The following is a 22,546-nucleotide window of genomic DNA, read 5'->3' on the forward strand; positions in this document are numbered from 1 at the left end:
AATGAGTTCTCAAGAGCATCCAGAGCTGAGAACCACTGGAGAGATATGGTGGGGAGGGAAAAGGCAGAGGGAGAGCAGGCTATGGATGAGCTTATAAGGGGCTGCAGAAACATTTCACTTACTTTAAAATTTCTTCCTCTAAGTAATAATTGGCTAGGTATAATTGATAACCTAGAATTCCTATTTTTATGGTAACTGAAGAGTGTTCAGACACCCCAAGGGAGAGGATCAAGGGATGCCAGATACAACACTTGGTAGCTTTGCTCTGTAACTCCCTTAAGGAAACTAATGAGTTGTCTTCCATGAGCCACAAGTTATAATTTGATCAAATTCAGCCATGAATCCACTACAGTTATTCCTCCATAGCATCTCTCCTTTGGTGCCATATAACATCCTGGTTACATTTGGATGAAACCAGTATTAGAGATATTCTGTCCCTGTCTCCCTTTGAGAATTCAGCTTTGAATTCTGAACTGAGTTTTCACACAAGGTTTTGAATTCCTCCTACATTGTCCTCTCCAGACACCCATCTCCCCTCCTTCAGGGTTGCTGTTTCCAAGTCCAGTGATCTGGCTTGGCACCTCCCAGAGAGTCAGAATAGAAATAACACTTTAAAACTCCATACGCTGTGGCAGGACTTTTCATTTTAATTTGATGCCTGTAAACAGGGATTCTTCTCAGTCCTTCTTTCTGTTTTATTATCCCTTCTGAATTTCACTCTGAAAGCCCTACATGACTTGACAACATATTTGTAATGAGCTGAAGCCCATCAATCAAATATTTCCTTTCCTCACCAGGCATAGGGGCAGGAGAGAGTTCTGCAACTAGTCCAGCCTTCCTGTAAGATTCAGAGCATTTGTTTTAATATATCCCAGGGATAACTGGAAAGCAAAAAATAGTCAAAAAAATTTTTTTAAGAAAAACCTTACAATAATACATGAACTCATCCTATTTATTCATGGAGCTATTTCTGTATTTAGTGAGGTCAAGGCTTTTTAGGGAGAGCAAGCATGCTTACATTTAAGTACATATTCTTTTACTGACAGTTATATATTATTGTAGCAAAATCAGAAGACCCTGATTTAAAAAGACCACTGACTGTAGTTTATAAAAAAATGTAATGTGCCCATAATCAGTGGAGTTTTCTAATTTTTGACAGTTCAATCTTCAGTCTATATATGTTATTTGAAAATATAATAGTACATTTCGTATTTTAGCCTTGTAGTTAGAAGTACCTCTGTTAGTAATAGCTATAGACTAACATAAATCTGTCATCTAAAGCCCTTAGTTTAAATAAAGAAACCACTGCAGATTGGTTGCTAAAAAACTAATTATTTCAATTGTTTTGGGAGAAAATGTTACATATCTCATGGCACCCTAATTTACTGATGATTAGTTTATGCTATCTAATAGAATGACACAAAAGGAAACTAATCAAGTTGTACAACTTGATCAAGTAACAAGAACATAACTAAATATAAAACTTTTACGTTGATGTTCTATGGGGATAAATATCCACGTGGATTGCTAGTAAGTAAAACTAGCTGTGACATGCGGTATAGCTAAAATGATTCTGTCAGTAGCATTTCACTACCGTCCAATGAATTATCAGGAGAGCAATGTGACGCAGCTCTGTGTTACCTATTTGAATTATAGTTTAGATGAAACTCTATTTTTAATATTAGTTCTTTGGTGAAATTCTGATCCAATTAAAGATCTTTCTCATATGTGTTTTCACATTTAGGTCTCAGTTGCATCTGTCAAGAGACATGAAGATTGTTTTATGATTCCCTGACTAAGAGTTTTATCATGTAGGTTCATTAGCCCCTGTCTAGGCTGGTTAGTTCATTTGATTAAAGCTGGGGCTCATGACAGAAAGGTCAGGGGTTCAGTCGTGTCTAAGTTAATTTACCTTTACCTCTGTTTACATACAAAATTCTGAGCAACTTCTTATAGATCTGTCGTTCACCTCAATTCACCATCAGGAAAACAACTCTATCTCACTGACTTGATGGCATTCGACTTGTACATACTATTAATACCTGAGCATTTGCTTATTGGTTAATCTGGTGATTGTAAAAACCCACTTAATATTTAGTGTCAATTAGTGGATTTTGCTTTTCTAGGATTGCTGTAGTCAGTCAGAAACATTTAGGAATTTATTCGATCATTTCAAAATTAACTTTGTTTAAATAAATTTTCTATAAATAGTCATTTATCCTCACCTTGAAGCCACTGGGAATTATCTGAATATTGATTACTGCCAACCTGTGGATCTGATCCTGTTTCCCTCTCTCCCTTTAACTCTGCTGATGGTGTAACTCCAATCTGCTTCAAAGCATCTCCTTACAATGTTTAGAAATCTCCTGGGGGTGCTTTATATGTCCTTTATATAGTCTCTTTCATCTTCTTTTCGGTACCATTTTCTTTCAGTTTTAATTTGGCTTTGGAGGCAAGGATCCCCAATGGCCAGAGTACCTTTAATATTTTCCAAGACCCCATGAGCTCGAGCTGTATGGAATGATCTGGCCTTGCAGCTGCTCCATTTCTTACCCCAGGAGAGAAAGTGCTCTTGAAACTCCTTCCCCTTCTCATGTTATACTAGACTGAGAGCACTGCTGGTTGATAAATATATTTTAGTGAATCAGCTCCTCCTTTTTAATTCCTAGATTTTTAACCGCGGCTCTTTTTAGTGGTGTGGTGTGGCTGGAGCTGGCTTGCCAGCTGAAAGTTTGAAATCAGCCAACTTTGGAGATTTCATGCCATAGAAATCAGCAAGTGCTTCTATTTAGGATATCTTTTTTCCTTAGAGAGCCATTTACCGTCACACACTGGCTCTTTCTCTGTCTCTCGTCTTCTTCTCTCCAAGACTCTGCCTGGGACCATGGAAATGGGAAAATGGTTGGACTGATAGGATGATACACTTTCTCAATCCTGACTCTGGACTTTAAGCCTTAAAATCTCTTTCCTTAGAGCCTCTCCTCCTCTTCTAGGGAGGCTCAGGCTCATAGGTTCTTAATGAAAACAGAAGCCATGTGGGTCCCTCTACCCCAGCAAAGGTCCCAGGCCCTTTCAACCCCACACATGGAGTTAACACAATTTGGACTATAAGTCTGACACTGCTAGACTCTTGGCTCCCTTCAGAAGATAGATACAGGGACCTCTTTGTGTATCATCATTCCCAAACACATAGTTTTGAATTTTTCAGACATGCATTAAAAAAAAAAAGGAGTTTAGGATCTTAGTTTGGGATAAACATTATTGGCTGCAATGTATCATTTACCAACTTACTGATTGCTTTCTCTTCAAGTGCCTCCCATATCCCATACTGCTATGTCAGGGCAATTGAATACAAAGAAGAAGTCACTTTAATAGCAATACTTGGGTACTGGAAAAGAAATAGCCATTTCTACAATAAGAGTGATTTGATGTAACTTAGTTCTTTTTAGCTAATCAGTAGGCTTCATTTTGGAGACGGCAATGGCAACCCACTCCAGTACTCTTGCCTGGAAAATCCCATGGACAGAGGAGCCTGGTAGGCTGCAGTCCATGGGTCGCTAAGAGTCGGATATGACTGAGCAACTTCACTTTTACTTTTCACTTTCATGCATTGGAGAAGGAAATAGCAACCCACTCCAGTGTTCTTGCCTGGAGAATCCCAGGGACGGGGGAGCCTGGTGGGCTGCCGTCTCTGGGGTTGCACAGAGTCGGACACGACTGAAATGACTTAGCATCAGGCTTCATTTCTTATGCCATGCCTTCAGGTATTAAAAGAAAGGCTCAAGTGTTTTATTTAAGTTAAACTAATGAAAACCTTTAAAAATTCAATATTCCAACTTTCATGACCTCAGTTAAATGCATTAATTGCATTATGTCACTCTTTAAAATGAATTAAACGCCAAAGTATTATAGTTACAAATTTATTATGAATCTTACCCAGGATAGCAACATAATAGAGTTATTAAATTAAGGTTAATTAGAAGAAACACCAAGATTCCTACAATTTATTTATTCTTTTAAAAAAGCAGAATAATTTCCACTACTTACTTTATATGTATTGTAGAGTATAAAGCAATCTCATGCTTCTTCCCAAAGGGCAGGTAGTTGAAATCTGAACACTTTGACCCTCTTAACTAGTATAGCACAGGAGGTATCTGTGCATATAACCTCCTATGTCCATAATTATTAGCATCTTTCAAAAACAAAAATTAGTGTATCAGCAATGTCTTGATACACTAAAACAATGTCTTGATACACAAAAACACTGCATGTTTTTGACAGATTTATTGAAAAACCTCTCTGTGCAAGGCCCTGTGCTACATAAGAGGGGTAAAGTGATAAACTAGACTGTTCTTGTCCTCATGGGGCTCCTGTCTTGGGGAGGATATAGACACATAAACTGCTGTAAAACAACATGTGAAGACATTGAATGTACAGAGAAGGGCGCTAATCTGCCTGGGAAGCAGAACAAGAAAGTTTACCAAAGTCTGTGCATAACTGTTTCAGCCACTGCTCTATTTGGGCTCAAAGCTATTTCCACACCTTATAAACTGAGATGTATAAATGAAAGATGTATGATCAGAGTGGACCATTAGCCACGTTCTCCTATTCTGATTCTTCTCAGTTATTGAGCCATCGCCAGTGAAAATCTGATTGGAGCACTTGGCTCTGTGCTTGAACCATTATTTTCCCTCAATTTATTTGGAGCTAAGGCAAAAGCGATGATCTAGTATGTGTTCTGATACCCCCCTCCCCAAGAGGTATGCTATATAGTTATATTAAGTTGCTTCTTAGATTTCTTTGTATTCAGAATTATAGTTCCTGACTTTTCAAAATTATCCTTTGCATACATTTGCCTTCCTTATAAGATGAAAAGTGAACTTCATCCTGACATGAAGACTGATCATATAATCTACATTTAAAAGTAACATATATCTCTCAAAATAACTTCAAAATACTCAGCCATCAAAATTCAGTATGGTAAGGCTTCTTTACACATGGCAGACAAACACTCTTCTAGAACATTGTAGAGAAGCATTCAGATTTGGATGTCATGTCCTGCCTAGTTAATTAGGGTGGAAATGCTTCTTTGAGTAGAACATTGCATATTTTTTTGCAGTGATGTATTTCTGAAAGATGATCTTCAAACAGTGCAAACACTCTTTGATCCTTTTTCCATAATAATTTGGTAAGAACAAATTGCTTAAGTATGTTGGCCAAATATGTTTTCTTATCATGTATTGTTTTCAGCATTAGTTATCCTTTAGTTATTAGCTTTATTCCTGGCAGGCCTGATTTTTCTCAATAAAATAACAAGTGTTAATTAAAAGCATTTTGGAAATGACCCAAAAGTCATTTAAAATATCATGGTAGGTGGGACATGTAATGTGGAACTCTTCATAGTTAACTGTCCTCATAGTTAACTAATGACCTGTTCTCTTTGGATGTACAAAGCACAGAAGGATGTACAAAAGCAGTCATACAGGTGACTTCAGAGGCCTTGTAAAGTTTATTACTTCTGGCCTAATTGTAACTTAGAAAAAAAAAATCCCACACAGAAAACTTCACTATCCACAGCATGTCCTAGACTGTTAGAGTAGGACTTATAGGTAAATGTAGTTGCAGACACTTAATAATTGACTTCTCTCCCTGGTGGCTCAGACAGTAAAGAATCTGCATGCAATGCTGGAGACCAGGTTCAACCCCTGGGTCAGGAAGATGCCCTGGAGAAGGAAATGGCAACCCACTCCAATACTCTTGCATGGAGAATTTCACGGGCAGAGGAGCCTGACAGGCTACAGTCCACGGGGTAGCAAAGAGGCAGACGTGACTGAGTGACTAATTTTCAATTTCTCCCTGGTCGCTCAGATGGTAAAGAATCTGCCTTCCATGCAGGAGACCTAGGTTTGATCCCTGGGTGGGGAAGATCCCCTGGAGAAGGGAATGGTTACCCACTCCGCTATTCTTGCCTGGAGAATTCCATGGCCAGAGGAGTCTGACAGGCTACAGTCCACAGGGTAGCAAAGAGCTGGACACAACTGAGTGACCAACATTTTAAAAAGAGTTTTTCACTTTTTCAGAGGATAATCCAGAGGAAACCTACAAGATGCCCTGGCAAGTCTTCAAGTTTGAAAAGTGATTGTTTTTTTTTTTTTTTTTTCTGCTAGCAGCTTATTAACTTTATTAGGATTTTAAAAGGAAATAATTTTGAAATAGCAGTTAACAAAAGATTCAAATGACTTCCAAAGAGAACTGGGTGGTGAGGATCAGGAAACACTGGATGTGTTTCTGAGGGCAACTTCAGAATCAGCTACTCAGGAAACTTTAAAAAGAGAATTTATACCCTTTTAATAATGTCATGAATAATGGTAGCATGATGAGGGTTGATCCTTGAGGAAATGTGGAATGACTGCTCAAGTGTTCTTCAATTTTGAAATTTTATGATAAATGAATCCATTTTTCTCAAAACTGTTCAGAACAAGGCTCAGGGTTTTCAATTTAAGCACAGGTTTATAAAAATTTATTTGGTTACTTCTAACACCAGTTAGCAAGCTTAAGCAAGGTAGGCATCTGGAAATCATTCTGAAATTAGGGGTGAGGCCTTGAACAGGCTGGTTTCTGAACCTCAGGTTGCTGCGTGAGCTTCAGCAACACCATAAACGTTGCTGGATGGAGAGAGTGCCATGACCCAATTTCTCCATACACATGTTCCATTTACTTTACAACCTCCAAGCCAAATAAGGAGTGCTTCATCCTGTTTTCTAGGGTGGCGGTGTTTGCCATGCAGGTGGAATACAGGCAGGTATTGATACTGTGCTAAATCACAGCATTCTGAAAAACTTGGGGCCTTGCAAAAGGCCATATCTCAAAAAAGTTACTGCTTCAAATAAATGTGCCATTTTATAAAATTACACCTACTGTATCAGAAAAAAATGTTCTTTCATGTGAGTGACATTTATATGACTGTCATTTATACAGAATAGGACATTCTCACACAGCAAGGCTGAAGAATTGGTTTGGAAAGCTGAGAGTATTCTCTGAATGATAAAAGTGGTGCAAATCCAAGGTATTCAGTAGAAAAAGACTGTCTCTCCACAACTGGGTAGTTTCCCTAAAAAAGTGAAACCTGCATTATTATGAAGAAAGAAATTTCTTAGTTACACATATGTCATTGATGAAGTTTTCAATGTATTTAAAACCTACAAGCATCTTTAGTCATGGGTTTTTACCTTGTTAGAGGTGGATTTTGTGGCTACTCTGCTCCAATAGTCTTTTATTTTATGTGTGTGGAAACTGAGGCTGAGGTGTTGAACTTCTAATTAGAACTAAGAATAGAATTCTCCAGTCCCACCCCTGCCCTATTCTCCACCCAGTTGACTTTCCTTTAGACCAGTCATCTTCTAAAGAAAGTTTTAAAATTACTATCCAGAGGGGAAAAGTACCTTCCAGCTGCCTCTGGACAAACAGGGAACCAAAGGTTTTATTTACTCTTCACATCGATTACATTCCAAAGCAGAATTTCTCTGGAAAAACAATTGCTAAAGATCAATGAACGAAGCAGTTGCAAATCTCAGGACGCAGTTTCAGCTCTTGGCCAGGAAGTGTAGTCAGATCTGAGATTGCCTTTATCCAGAAGTAAGACACAGAGAGAAGTCCAAAGCCCTAAGTCTTCCTTCTTAGGGCTCCTCTGCACCCCGAGGAAGCAAGAGAGAAAACTCCTGGAAGCAAGCCGCTTGCTGAATTGCTTAACTCATCCTGCCACACCCTGGGGTGGTCTTGCACCTTCTTCCCAGGGTGAGCAGGTTTGCGGAGCAGAGTCCTGGAAGCAGGGATTCGAGGTGGGCAGAAGCTGATAAGGGAGGGGAGCCCTATGGCGAAAGGTACCAGGCGTAGGCCGGCAGCAATATGACCCACCTGCGGGAGAGGTGCTTCCGAAGCGGCTGTGGTCCAGCGCCGCTGCTGCAGGGCGCAACGAGGGCCAGGCTGGGAGGGGACGCTGCTCGGTGCTCTGTGCTCCGGCGCTTTGCCACGCTCAATTTAAGAAGCCCAGAGCGGAGGGAGGGCTCGCTAGATTGCGCAAGAGAAGTGGTGAAGAAAGCGCTTCCAGGAAGAGTTCAAGCTGGGAATCCCAGACAGCTGGGAGGACCAGAAATTCCGGTGCTGCCACCGTTGCTGCAGATGTTGACATTCATCTCGGGCCAGTGGAGTTTTTAAAGGATTTTCCCCAGACCCTTTGAGATCTTGTTTATCCCTGGCAGATTGAGGCTTGGAGAGGCTGAGGAGGACCCCTTTTCTGAAGGAACCAGAGAGGCTACTTTGAAAAGCTGAGAAGACATCACCTGGTTTTGGTTTCTAGGCATTTCCGCCTGTGCTATAATGTCTTAATTCAGAGGTGACATCTTTCTCCTCTACCTGGAAACCTTGGGTTTGGGGAGGGGTGGGGGTGCATAAATTGGATGATCTTGAATTTGGAGGTCTTAATTTAGGTACTTTAAGTGGTTCAAAGGAAACAAACCAAGTAAGAGAGAGGGATACTAATGAGGATGCCAATGTGTGTCTATACTTATATAATATTGGATAATAATGGTGCAATTATATATATTGGACTAATAGGTCTTTCTACTTAGAAAGAGCTCAAGAGTCACACCTGTGATGGCTTAAAATTTAACTAACCATGATAATCTATGGGGCAAAACACAACTGCACTCCAAAATTCTGTGGTCTAGAGCCCAGAGCCTTCTCAATCTGTCTCCCACCCAATCACCTGGTCTTAATGATGTGCTTGCCCAGGGCAAGATGTTCAGCCACATGGGGGGCCTTTTCCCAGCACTTTTGAGTCAAATCCCTTTCTGCCTGGATTGCGACTCTTCCCAGAGCATCTCATGGAGTCAGGTCAGACACCATGTCTTCCAAGAGGTCTTCTTTGAGCCACTTGTTATAATTAAGCTTTTCTTTCTCCATACAGTGTAATTTATTCTTCTACTACAGAAGTTAGGATAATTTGCCTCTTAAGAAAATTATTGTGTATCTCCTTTCCTGGTCTGCAAGCTTCAAGGGTTGACACTATTTTTTTCAGCCTGGAATTCTCCACCACACCTAGCACAGTAGTTGGCGTATAATAGGTACTCAACATTTATTACACTCATTAGTAAATCTACTGCCAGTTATATTTTGCAGAAAGTCCATCAGGTATAATTCTTCGGGGATGGAAGAACATAAAAAGGTATTCATTGCTTTTATAGCATCTGATTTTCCCAGTCTAAAGACTCACAGGGTGAGAGAAGGGTGTAGCAAAGAAAGAAGGCTTCTTTCTGTGTCTCTAAGAAGCCTCACAGTTGATCAACACAGTTGCTGTGACTTGCTCCTGGTCTAGCATCTGGCTTTAATCCTTGTGGGCACAAAAACTCAATTCTTAGCACATTGAACCGGGTACTTACAATTAGAATGCTGATTTGTTAGTGGTCAATGGAGTATAAAGCAAATAGTTAGCGTGAAATACGGTTGCTATGGGCACCAGACATTGTGGCCACCGCATGGTCTCCCAGTAGGCACATCCCGTGGAGGCCGTTTTATATAAAAGGCTGCTCCATAAACAGAGGAAATGAGTTGTAAGATTGCAAAGTTGCTGGCATCTAGCCATCCACCAGTCACACGGTGATTACATACATGCCACCAGAAGCAGACAGCTGAGGTCTGGACCTGGTCACTCTGGTTTCTGGGCAGTGTTTGGATCCTTTATAAGTTGACAAAATAGAAAATCATATTCCCAAATGCAGCCTCCCATTAATAACTGAATCATTTCTTTAGGTGATTAGATAAATAATCATTGCTGTAGATAAACATCAGATGGACAAAACATTTTGAAGCCCAATTTTATTAGAGGCAGATGTATTTCAGTTATATAAGCTCTTTTTTTGCCAAAGGCAACTCCCCAGAAAGGGAAGATTAAAATGACTGGAATATGAAAGATTAAAAAAAATTGTCTTTATTAGTACGAAATTTATGAGGTACTTGGCTTATTTATCTTGTGGTTTAAGAACTGATTTTTCCCTTGGTCTTAGGAAGGACACACAGTTCATAAGTCTCCAAGTCTTTCCTTAAGCCTTTACTATAGGGCAAAATTAAGCTTCCAAAGATGCCAGGTACTGGAAAACCTGAGGATTTTTCTCTTGGCAGGATTCACCCTTCTCCATGTAGCATTATCATTGGAACTCCAGATAACCCTTCCCAGATGTTGCACGCCATCAAACAGGTCCCGTTCAGAGATTTCCATGGGGACTATGCCCTAAGTCTTTCCTGTTATTTCTTCTTCTGCCAGCCTCAGTTCATTTCAGTCGCTCAGTCATGTCCGACTCTTTGCAACCCCATGAATCGCAGCACGCCAGGCCTCCCTGTCCATCACCAACTCCCAGAGTTCACTCAGACTCATGTCCATCGAGTCAGTGATGCCATCCAGCCATCTCATCCTCTGTCGTCCCCTTCTCCTCCTGCCCCCAATCCCTCCCAACATCAGAATCTTTTCCAATGAGTCAACCCTTCGCATGAGATGGCCAAAGTACTGGAGTATCAGCTTTAGCATCATCCTTCCAAAGAAATCCCAGTGCTGATCTCCTTCAGAATGGACTGGTTGGATCTCCTTGAAGTCCAAGGGACTCTCAAGAGTCTTCTCCAACACCACAGTTTAAAAGCATCAATTCTTCAGTGCTCAGCTTTCTTGACAGTCCAACTCTCACATCCATACATGACCACTGGAAAAACCATAGCCTTGACTAGATGGACCTTTGTTGACAAAGTAATGTCTCTGCTTTTGAATATGCTATCTAGGTTGGTCATAACTTTCCTTCCAAGGAGTAAGAATCTTTTAATTTCATGGCTGCAGTCACCATCTGCAGTGATTTTGGAGCCCCCAAAAATAAAGTCTGACACTGTTTCCACTGTTTCCCCATCTATTTCGATGAAGTGATGGGACCGGATGCCATGATCTTAGTTTTCTGAATGTTGAGCTATAAGCCAACTTTTTCACTCTCCACTTTCACCTTCACCAAGAGGCTTTTTAGTTCCTTTTCACTTTCTGCCATAAGGGTGGTGTCATCTGCATATCTGAGGTTATTGATATTTCTTCCAGCAATCTTGATTCCAGCTTGTGCTCCTTCCAGCCCAGTGTTTCTCATGATGTACTCTGCATATAAGTTAAATAAGCAGGGTGACAGTATACAGCCTTCATGTACTCCTTTTCCTATTTGGAACCAGTCTGTTGTTCCATGTCCAGTTCTAACTGTTGCTTCCTGACTTGCATACAGGTTTCTCAAGAGGCAGGTCAGGTGATCTGGTATTCCCATCTCTTTCAGAATTTTCCACAGTTTATTGTGATCCACACAGTCAAAGGCTTTGGCATAGTCAATAAAGCAGAAATAGATGTTTTTCTGGAACTCTTTTGCTTTTTTGATGATCCAACAGATGTTGGCAATTTGATCTCTGGTTCCTCTGCCTTTTCTAAAACCAGCTTGAACATCAGGAAGTTCATGGTTCACATATTGCTGAAGCCTGGCTTGGAGAATTTTGAGCATTACTTTACTAGCGTGTGAGATGAGTGCAATTGTGTGGTAGTTTGAGCATTCTTTGGCATTGCCTTTCTTTGGGACTGGAATGAAAACTGACCTTTTCCAGTCCTGGGCCACTTCTGAGTTTTCCAAATTTGCTGGCATATTGAGTACAGCACTTTCACAGCATCATCTTTCAGGATTTGGGATAGCTCAACTGGAATTCCGTCACCTCTACTAGCTTTGTTCGTAGTGATGCTTTCTAAGGCCCCCTTGACTTCACATTCCAGGATGTCTGGCTCTAGGTGAGTGATCACACCATCATGATTATCTTGGTCATGAAGATTTTTTGTACAGTTCTTCTGTGTATTCTTCCCACCTCTTCTTAATATCTACTGCTTCTGTTAGGTCCATAACATTTCTGTCCTTTATTGAGCCCATCTTTGCATGAAATGTCCCCTTGGTATCTCTAATTTTCTTACAGAGATATCTAGTCTTTCCCATTCTGTTGTTTTCCTCTATTTCTTTGCATTGGTTGCTGAGGAAGGCTTTCTTCTCTCTTCTTGCTATTCTTTGGAACTTTGCATTCAGATGCTTATATCTTTCCTTTTCTCCTTTGCTTTTCGCTTCTCTTCTTTTCACAGCTATTTGTAAGGCCTCCTCAGACAGCCACTTTGCTTTTTTGCATTTCTTTTCCATGGGGATGGTCTTGATCCCTGTCTCCTGTACAATGTCATGAACCTCCATCCACAGTTCATCAGGCACTCTATCTATCAGATCTAGTCCCTTAAATCTATTTCTCACTTCCACTGTATAATCATAAGGGATTTGATTTAGGTCATTCTTGAATGGTCTAGTGGTTTTCCCTACTTTCTTCTATTTAAGTCTGAATTTGGCAATAAAGAGTTCATGATCTGAGCCACAGTCAGTTCCTGGTCTTGTTTTTGTTGACTGTATACAGCTTTTCCATCTTTGACTGCAAAGAATATAATTAATCTGATTTCACTGTTGACCATCTGGTGATGTCCATGTGTAGAGTCTTCTCTTGTGTTGTTGGAAGAGGGTGTTTGCTATGACCAGTGCATTTTCTTGGCAAAACTCTATTAGTCTTTGCCCTGCTTCATTCCCTATTCCAAGGCCAAATTTGCCTGTTACTCCAGGTGTTTCTTGACTTTCTACTTTTGCCTTCCAGTCCCCTATAATGAAAAGGACATCTTTTTTGGGTGTTAGTTCTAAAAGGTCTTGTAGGTCTTCATAGAACCATTCAACTTCAGCTTCTTCAGCATTACTGGTTGGGGCATAGACTTGGATTACTGTGATATTGAATGGTTTGCCTTGGAAACGAACAGAGATCATTCTGTCGTTTTTGAGATTGCATCCAAGTACTGCATTTCGGACTCTTTTGTTGACCATGATGACTACTCCATTTCTTCTAAGGGATTCCTGCCCGCAGTAGTAGATATAATGATCATCTGAGTTAAATTCACCCGTTCCAGTCCATTTCAGTTTGCTGATTCCTAGAATGTCGACGTTCACTCTTGCTATCTCTTGTTTGACCACTTCCAGTTTGCCTTGATTCATGGACCCTTCATTCCAGGTTCCTATGCAATATTGCTCTTACAGCATTGGACCTTGCTTCTATCACCAGTCACATCCACAACTGGGTATTGTTTTTGCTTTGGCTCCATCCCTTCATTCTTTCTGGAGTTATTTCTCCACTGACCTCCAGTAGCATATTGGGCCCCTATTGACCTGAGGAGTTCCTCTTTCAGTATCCTATCATTTTGCCTTTTCATACTGTTCATGGGGTTCTCAAGGCAAGAATACTGAAGTGGTTTGCCATTCCCTTCTCCAGTGGACCACATTCTGTCAGACCTCTCCACCATGACCTGCCCATCTTAGGTGGCCCCACGGGCATGGCTTAGTTTCATTGAGTTAGACAAGGCTGTGGTCAGTGTGATCAGATTGACTAGTTTTCTGTGCTTAGGGTTTCAGGGTGTCTGCCCTCTGATGCCCTCTTGCAACACCTACCATCTTACTTGGGTTTCTCTTACCTTGGACGTGGGGAATCTCTTCATGGCTGCTCCATCTCTTCCTGCCACCCTACTATGTCCATTTTTCCACGTGGCAGAACTTAGGAAAATTGATGAAGTAGAGCTAGAGCTAGTGTTCATTAACTGTTAGTAAGTGATTGGATTAAAGTGTGCTTTAACATCTTGTATCTCCTTTTTTTCTCTCATTTTTCTCATCTTTAGGGACCTTCTTCTGTGCAGCTCCAGGTCTTACCCATTTGTCCCTCTTCCTTATTGTCTGTGCTCATAGTATATATACCACACACATTTTTATGGGGTGGGGCTTTCAACATTTGCTGGCCCTAGATGTTATTGACTTGATAGCCTATCTAACTGGAGAAGGCAATGGCAACCCACTCCAGTACTCTTGCCTGGGGAATCCCATGGACGGAGGAGCCTGGAGGGCTGCAGTCCATGGGGTTGCTAGGAGTCGGACACGACTGAGCGACTTCAGTTTCACTTTTCACTTTCATGCATTGGAGAAGGAAATGGCAACCCACTCCAGTGTTCTTGCTTAGAGAATCCCAGGGAAGGGGGAGCCTGGTGGGCTGCCGTCTATGGGGTCGCACAGAGTTGGACACAAATGAAGTGACTTAACAGCAGCAGCCGCCTATCTAACTAGCATGTATTGAGGAAATTTTTATCAGCTTAAAGATTTATCTTCTAGCTATTTTGAGGGAAAAAAAATTTGAAGAACCCCTCGGGATGTCTCTGCCTACTCAAAGGAATGAGTCTCAAGTTGGGGGTTGCAAGCGCACTGGGAGATAGTTTTGAATATGAGTATAATGATGTTTTATTTTTTGTTGGCCCATCATTCAGGGCCAAGATGAGGGTGAAGTGAATGAGGAGCCTAGGGCAGAATATTTGAGGAAAAGGTCACTGTCAAAACCAAACTTCCATGAATTAAAAATGAGTGTCTGATTGACTTAAATTTTGCCTCTTGGTGCTTCTCTGGACTCTTGTCCTGGCCTTGGAGAATCCATTTCCTTTCTGCTAATCATAGACCCATTTTTTTTTTTTTTCCTTTGAGAAACACCCTTGCACAATCCCTGGTCTGGTTGGAAGTGGTAACACTGCTAGGATTTCAGGAATAGATCCATTACTTAGGTCTGGCCAATACACAGAAATTGGCTCAGTGATTACCTAAGCTGGGCCAGTAGGAATCTTTCCAGAGGGTTGTTGAACTGCTAGAATGTAAACCTGGGTGGCTGTGAAGAGAGAGTGGGCCTGAGAAAGTAGCCACTTCCAGGGAAAGGAGAGCAAAGAGATGGGAAGAGACAGATTTCTGAAGTTGCTGGAACTTCATACCACTGGGATTTTCAGTTACAAGAGTTGATATTTGGATGTTTGCCTAAGAAAATGGGATTGGGTACGATGAGAAGGTCACCTGATCAGTCTTGCTTCTCCAGTCCTACCACATATTTAAGGTACTTTCATCACAGACAAGGATGACATTTGTTGTTTTGGAAAAAAGCTTCCCAATTTTCTTGTAGCAGATTTGGGACATGGGTAAGCAATCAATCTCTGTGGTTAACGCTTCTAGGCTACTTCCTGGTGGACTTGGAAATTTAATTTCTTGTCCCAACAAATTTCTCTTCCTACTCTTTTCCTACTTTTCCAAGAAGTGTACTAATTGAACCATCAACCCCCGCCTCCCCCCAACTATAAAATTGTAAAGGGTACAGTAAAGAAATCCACACCATGGACCTGGTTTTAACTTATTTTTAGGATTCCTGCCAACACAGAGAAGGAAGCAAAACCGAACATTTTGCCACCCACTTGTACCCAAAAAAAGTCCTGATGGGAAAATATGCCAGACACTGACAATAGTGGAGACTGGGCTAGATGATGTCAGGAAGGACAATCAAGAACTTAAAAATAAAACGTGCCCTAAAGAAACTCTCACTAGAAATTCAAGAGGAGGTATAAGTGGAAGAGTTGAGCGTGTGAGATGAGTGAATAGTAATATTTTTAAAAGTCCCTGACTGCAGGTGAAGGGTGGCTACTTCTGGGAATTAGAAATGGGCAAGAAATCCCAGTCCTCTTTATCTGGGCCTCTGATTCTCCAGGTCACAAGGTCTGTGTTAATGTTGGAGATTCCAAAGCCACTGGCAGGGCAGTGAACTAATCATCCCCAGTAGAAATCTGGATGTGGGCCAAGCCACACCTGCTGACCTCAGAGGTGGTCAATTAGTTGGGACACTATCAAAGAACAAGATGTTCAAAATAGTTTGAAGAGATAGGGAAACTTTTAAGTTGAGTTCATGTTTTGATAAATGACACTGTTACTAAGGGAGATGTTCTTTGGTAATCCTAAAAATGAAGATAAGGTGACTCAGTTTCACCCCAGCCTCCCAGTAGACACGCTGATTTATCAAGCTATGGGAAGAGCTCTGATTCAACAGAGGGTGGTGACTACTGTTAGCACTGCAGGTATTATTAGTAAAGTCAATTCCAGTCCAGTCAATCTATTCTTGGTGCCAGTAAAGGCAGGTTAGTTGGATTTTCAGTTGCTAAAGAGGGAAAAAAGATTCAAGTGCATTTAGCTTCATGCATTGTCCTGTTCACCTTCAAACAAAGTTAGCAATGAGTCAATCATAGGAGGAAAAGAAAAGGACAAGAAGAATTAAAATATTAGGTATATTTTTATTTTTGCATAATTTTAAATATTTGTAAAGATAAATTACTTATAAGAGTTATTTTTCTTGGAATAGACTTAAAGATAACTATAAAACTTCCTCTGTCATGCTGGCAGGGAAATACCAAATCTAGGTGATTTATTTTATATTCACAGATTATTTGCCACACCATTGATTTAACTACTGTAGGTTGTTTTGGGTTATATAAAACTTCTTTTTAAAGTATTAATTAAAATATTTGAACAAATAATGCAAGGTGCAAAATTCAAGATATGAAAAGGGTACTTGAAAAACACATTTTTTTCCCCCAGACAATGAGTTTTCCTGCCTGGAGGCGACCATTCGGATGATTTGTTGGGCTCCTTTCACAGACAGACAGTGCACATTAAAACACATACTTATTCTTAAAAATACAAGTGGAGCCTACTAGTCACATTCTTTTACATCTTGCTTTTTCACTTATTGTAAATCAGAGATCATTCAGAATAGAGCAGTTAAGGCAATTCTATTTAAAATCACACACATACATACCTAGCTCCCTTCCCTTGCTTCCCTTTTCTTTTATTTCTAAACCACTCCTTACTTTGTAACACACTGTACTTAAATTATTTATTATGTTTATTGTTTGTCTTTCCCTTGGAATGGAAGCACCATGAAGACAGAAAATTCTTGTGTAATGTGAGCTTTGTTGTATACGTAATACCTAAGTGACTAGTGCAAAATAGGGTCTCAAAAGGGGCATAATGGACTGGTCTAGATTTTATTTCCTGTGTTTAAAGCTTTTCCTTTGCAATTAAAAAGTCATTTTAAAACTGGGGGAAAAAAACAAAAAACTTAAGGCAACATCAAAATCTTCACTGAATTGTTACACTTTTTGAAAATACTGTAACTATTGCTTCTTCTACCCTACCCCCCTCAACTAAATCAACAGATATTCCATTCTAGTAAGAAATCTTCAAAGGATTATTGTAGACAGTCATAAATTTTCTTTAAAAAACAAAAATATTTTTTTTTCAAATATTGTTTGAACTATTTCAACAAATACTGATGAATGAATGAATGGTTTGAAGGGAAAATGATGGACTGATAGAAACCCATACGTAAAGGAGATATGTAGAAATATAAGATATTTGAAATCATTCATGTCAAAAACATCAGTGAGATTAAACCTGTGCTTCAGTAGCTAAAGTGAAATACTCACGTAGCCATCTCTGCTGATTTCCACACAGGTTTGTGCTCGAGTTGTTCAGAAAAGGCCAAATGCCTTCAGCTACTTTATCTCTTCCTATTCCCAGGGTTCTGCTTTTCTTCAGACTTTTTTTTCATCTATAATCTTTTCACTTAATTACTTCTTTCCCAACTCCATATCACCTACGTCTGTAATAGCATTTTGTGAAAATATAATAGAGTTCTTGGGCCTTTTTTGTAGAGTGTCTCTGTAGTGAGATATTGCTTGCTAAGTCCCAGGAGTTAGCAGTTGTCAACAGGCTGTAGAACGATGTCCAGAATTTGCTATATGACAGGGAGCAGAGACTCCCCTCTTCACATTTTGGAAATGCACAGTAGCCACTGAGTTTTGATTTCTCAGAAATGTCATCTGTGTTTTTATGTGATAATTGCAGGAAAAAGAGATGTGGACATGTGCTTTTAATTGACCTAAGTAAAAAATACTTTCATCATTAAAAGGAGTGGAGAAAAACAAAATAAAGGGCTTACTCTAATGGCCCCCTTTAGATACCTAATTTGGTTGGACTAGTGGCTATTTGGGAATATTCTTAATTTGTGTTTTTTGCATTTTGTAAAGGAGTGATAGATATTGTACATGAAAAGGGCCACAAGAGAAAAAATGTTTAGAGGCTGTGGGGAGGTAGGTTATGATTTTCTGTGTCAGTCAAATATGAATTCTATAAAACCCTACATGAGAACTATTTTAATGTTGAACTTAAATCCAGTGCTCTTCATAACTTAATAGCTATCCTCCAAGGAGGTCATTCATAAGCAAATGATGTATTTTAATTGAACACTAGAAATTTAGAAAGAGAAGTTTATAAAAATCTCATCAAAATCCACTTCTTAGAAATAAAAGCTTTTATTGTTTTTAGTGGTGGCTGACTTCCTGTATCCACTTTTCCTTTTTAAAGAATAAAGCATCATTTGAGAGAGGGAGGGAAACCAAGCAAAGGATACCTGAGAAAACTGATTCTGAGAAGCCCACTTTTCTGGCTTACTATGCCTGAAAGGAACAAAGAAAGAGACAGGAAAACTCTAAGAAAACCTTAAGGTCTTCAAATAAAAGTATCAAAAATAATTTATTATAGGGGCAAAACAATCAGAAAATACTGAGCCAATTACCACATAACACAATTAATCTTTATGTTGTTAACCTTATTATGACCAGAAAAATATGTTTGATGTACTCCAAGGAATGGTGTAAAAACCATTTTAATGGCATTTCTATCCAAAATGATTATCATAAGGAATTTAAGGTCAGTTTTTGATATTGATCCACCCTCCTACCATAGACACCGCTCATGGAGTTATCACATCCACCTTTTCATTACTAACAACTGCTGTACTTTCATTTCAAACATCTCATTTTCTGATCGTTACCTCTTGTCTCTCCAGCTCACTTACCCTGTTTAATCCCACCCTTGCTAGTTTCTAACTTCATCAGTACCTCTGATCCCCTGCCCTCATCCTTTATTGTTTTATGTTTCTCAGTTGCTTCCCTCATCTTTTCACTTAATCTTCCTACCTAGCTGATATTTCATGTACTACTATGATTATTTTCTTGCAAATGCTTCTTGATTCCTTTGGCCATATTTTTGTTCACTTTCCTTGCCTGGCAAATACCAGCCCTGATTTCACCCAAATAACTGCCCAGCAATGGCACCCCACTCCAGTACTTTTGCCTGGAAAATCCCATGGACGGAGGAGCCTGGTAGGCTGCAGACCATGGGGTCGCTAAGAGTCGGACACGACTGAGCGACTTCACTTTCACTTTCACTTTCATACACCTCTAAGCAGCTAAATGTTGCTGGAGAAAATCCAACGATTGTGCCAGCTAGAGTCGTTTCAAAACATGACCACTGTGGTAAAGGCACAGTAACCTGAGTGCCATCCTGTTGTACTTGCTGAGTATATTGAATTTCTCAGTGTCTGAAATGATGCCTTAAACCTCTACTTTTCTCCCCCGCCTCCCCCGTCAATTACATGTTATGATCTCTGTTTTTTTTTTTTTTAACCACTAATTCTGAGAGCCCATGATACAGATACTTAACTCTACCATGTCTCTTGGTCGTCTCTAAGGCCATTCTCCAAGTATTCCTGGATCCGACCCCATGCCATCTTCATAAAGGCTTCACTCCTCTAACTATCCTCTTCTTTCTCCCAGTTATCAGTTCATCTCTCTCCACTGTCTTACATCTGACAGCACTCAGGTAATGACTTAATACACCAATCTTGAGCATTTGTTCTTTTCTTAGGATATTTGTATGTTGTAGTTTTTATTGCTTCTGCTTGGAAAGCTCTTTTCTCAGATCTATACCAATGGCCTCATTATTCTGGTCTCAGCTCAACTTCTTAATCTTTGAGGAGCTCCTTAACTTAAAGTAGCTCTCCCATCCACCACCTTTCAGGCAGGTACTGTATGTCACATTGTATGATTTTATTTTCTTCATGGTACATATTATTGTGTTTTTAATCACTGTGGTTGTATATTTCTTTTCCCACTGGAGAGTAAGCTTATTGAGGGCATAGACTGCCTCTTCTTCATTACTGTGTTACTGTACCTGGCCCAGCATAGATTCTCGATAAATACTGACTGGCGGATTGACTGACTATGAAGATATTGTTCCCCAGCAACACTCAGTAAAAGATATATTACTGTACTTATTCCTTCAAACAAAGCTATTTCTGGAAGGCTAGTGAATAATAGCAGATGATACCACTCTAATTGTAGAAAATGAAGAGGAATTAAAGAGCCTCTTGATGAGGATGAGAGAGGAAAGTGAAAAAGCTGGCTTAAAAGTCAACATTTGAAAAACTAAGATCATGGCATCCGGTCCTATCACTTCGTGTCAAATAGAAGGGGAAAATGTGGAAGCAGTACCAGATTTTATTTTCCTGGGTTCAAAAATCACTGTGGATGGTGACTTCAGCCATGAAATTAAAAGATGCTTGCTCTTTGGAAAGAAAGCTATGACAACGTGTCAAAAAGCAGAGATACCACTTTGCCAAAACGGTCTGTATAGTCAAACTATGGTTTCTCCAGTAGTCATGTATGTACTTGAGAGTTGGATCATAAAGAAGGCTGAGCACTGAAAAATTGATGCTTTTGAATTGTGGTGCTAGAGAAGACTCTTGGGAGTCCCTTGGACTGTAAGAACATCAAACCAGTCAATCCTAAAGGAAATCAATCCTGAATATTCATTGGAAGGACTGATACTGAAGTGAAGCTCCAATTCTTTGGCCACCTGATGCAAACAGTTGACGCACTAGAAAAGATCCTGATGCTTAGAAAGATTGAAGGCAAAAAGAGAAGAGGGTGGCAGAAGATGAGATGGTTAGGTAGCATCACTGACTCAATGGACATGAATTTGAGCAAACTCTGGGAGATAGTGAAGGACAGGGAAGCCTGGAGAGCTGCAATCCATGGGGTCACAAAGAGTTGGCCACAACTTAGCAACTAAACAACAGCCAGTGAATAATAATAATATTATAAACATCTCTAGTAATAAAAATGCTTGTCTAGCACTCTCTATGTGCCAGACACTCTTCTGGACCCTCCAAATATTAAGTTACTTAAATCTCACACCTACCCTTTGAAACATATACAGCTATTACACCCATTTTACAAATGGGGAAACTGAGGCACCCAGTGCACCAGCACAATTAGGAGTTTCTCCAAACTCAGGCTTTATTGTTGCTTCAGTGGGAAAAATATTGAGCAGTGTTTATCTAATATGAATCCCCTTATATCATCACATCGGTATGTGGTCATTTCCATAAGAAAGAACAACCATTTAGTACAAAATATTAGGAAATCTTGTAGTTACCTGTGATCATTGTTGATTCACTGTACACCAGGAACAGACCAGGTATTATGGAGGATACCAAAGAAGAATAAAACACGGTCCTTACTAGAAATACAGGGGGTAATCTATGTAGTAATAGGGCTATATCATTACCAAAAAACCTGTATAATATCATTAAACAAAATGAACAAATTGATAAAATATTCTTTTGCATGCTCACTTCTAATTTTTAGATGACAATGTGATTTCTGTTTCGAAGATATGGACAATATTTATTAAGTGGCCACATTACCATATGTTGGCACCAACTTCTGAAATCTTAGGATATATAAAGAGTGTTTGATCTAAACAAGAATATTTATGTTTGTACATTAGTCTGCCCTCTCTGAACACCATGACTGGAAATATTACCTGGTTCAAATACTACTTTTCTCTGTACTATACTGAGTCTTTTTTCCCACTAGTTTCAGTCTTTATGTAAACATAAAAACATCAGTAAAGTTCTCTACATACCACTAGATGAACTATGATTTTTTTTTTTAACTCACAAAGAGGTAATTTAAGGACCAAAAAAAAGCATATCTTAAATAATCCAGTCATAGCTCCAGCATAGGCTGGGTGACACTCAGCCTATTTCATTACACCACTGGAAATAACCTTAGGCAACAGTGACTAAGGGAGCTTGTCTCTTCATCCTGTTTTTACATCCGATACTAGCCCACATCCTCCAGGGCCAGCCTGGGAAGAGCTCATTTCAGACATGATTGCCAGGAGTACCTGGTTTGTGTCTGTAATTTCTGTAAGTTAAGTCCCTAAAATATCTTAACTTTCTATCTAAACTACACGGTCTGCACTAACTCTATTTCAGTTCTGTAGATCCATACCTTCCCTGTGTTTACTGCACACATCTGCAGTGCTAGAAATGTATGATGTGCAGTTTTTTCATATACAAGTATCTACTAATACTTTCTATAAGGAAAAACATGTGTTTTGTACTGCCTTTTGTCACCTTTTATTCAAAGCCTCTGTGTCAAAGATGTGTGGAATTTTAGGATTTCTTGGTGGAATAGTTTGAATTGTGTCCCCCTTAGCCCCCGAGAGGTATATGCCAGTCCTCACAGCCAGTACCTGTGAATGTGACCTTATTTGGAAATCGGGCCTTTGTGGCCATAATTAAGGACCTTGAGGTGAGATCCTCCTGACTTTAGGGTGTGCTGTAACTAGTGTCCTTATAGGAGAGAGAGATTTGAGACACAAAC

General features: G+C 39.8%; 1 protein-coding gene across 1 annotated transcript in view; it reads right to left on the reverse strand.

Annotated features, from left to right (window-relative positions):
- Window positions 1–8,039, reverse strand: part of STEAP4 (STEAP4 metalloreductase) — a 31,607-nt gene extending 23,568 nt beyond the window's left edge. Inside the window, exon 1 of the mRNA XM_002686859.6 lies at window positions 7,915–8,039. The gene's annotated coding sequence lies outside the window, so the exon portion shown is untranslated. The remainder of the gene's footprint in view (window positions 1–7,914) is intronic.
- Window positions 8,040–22,546: the final 14,507 nt, after the last annotated feature.

The sequence above is a fragment of the Bos taurus genome, chromosome 4 (assembly GCF_002263795.3).
Source record: "Bos taurus isolate L1 Dominette 01449 registration number 42190680 breed Hereford chromosome 4, ARS-UCD2.0, whole genome shotgun sequence".
Lineage (NCBI taxonomy): Eukaryota > Metazoa > Chordata > Mammalia > Artiodactyla > Bovidae > Bos > Bos taurus.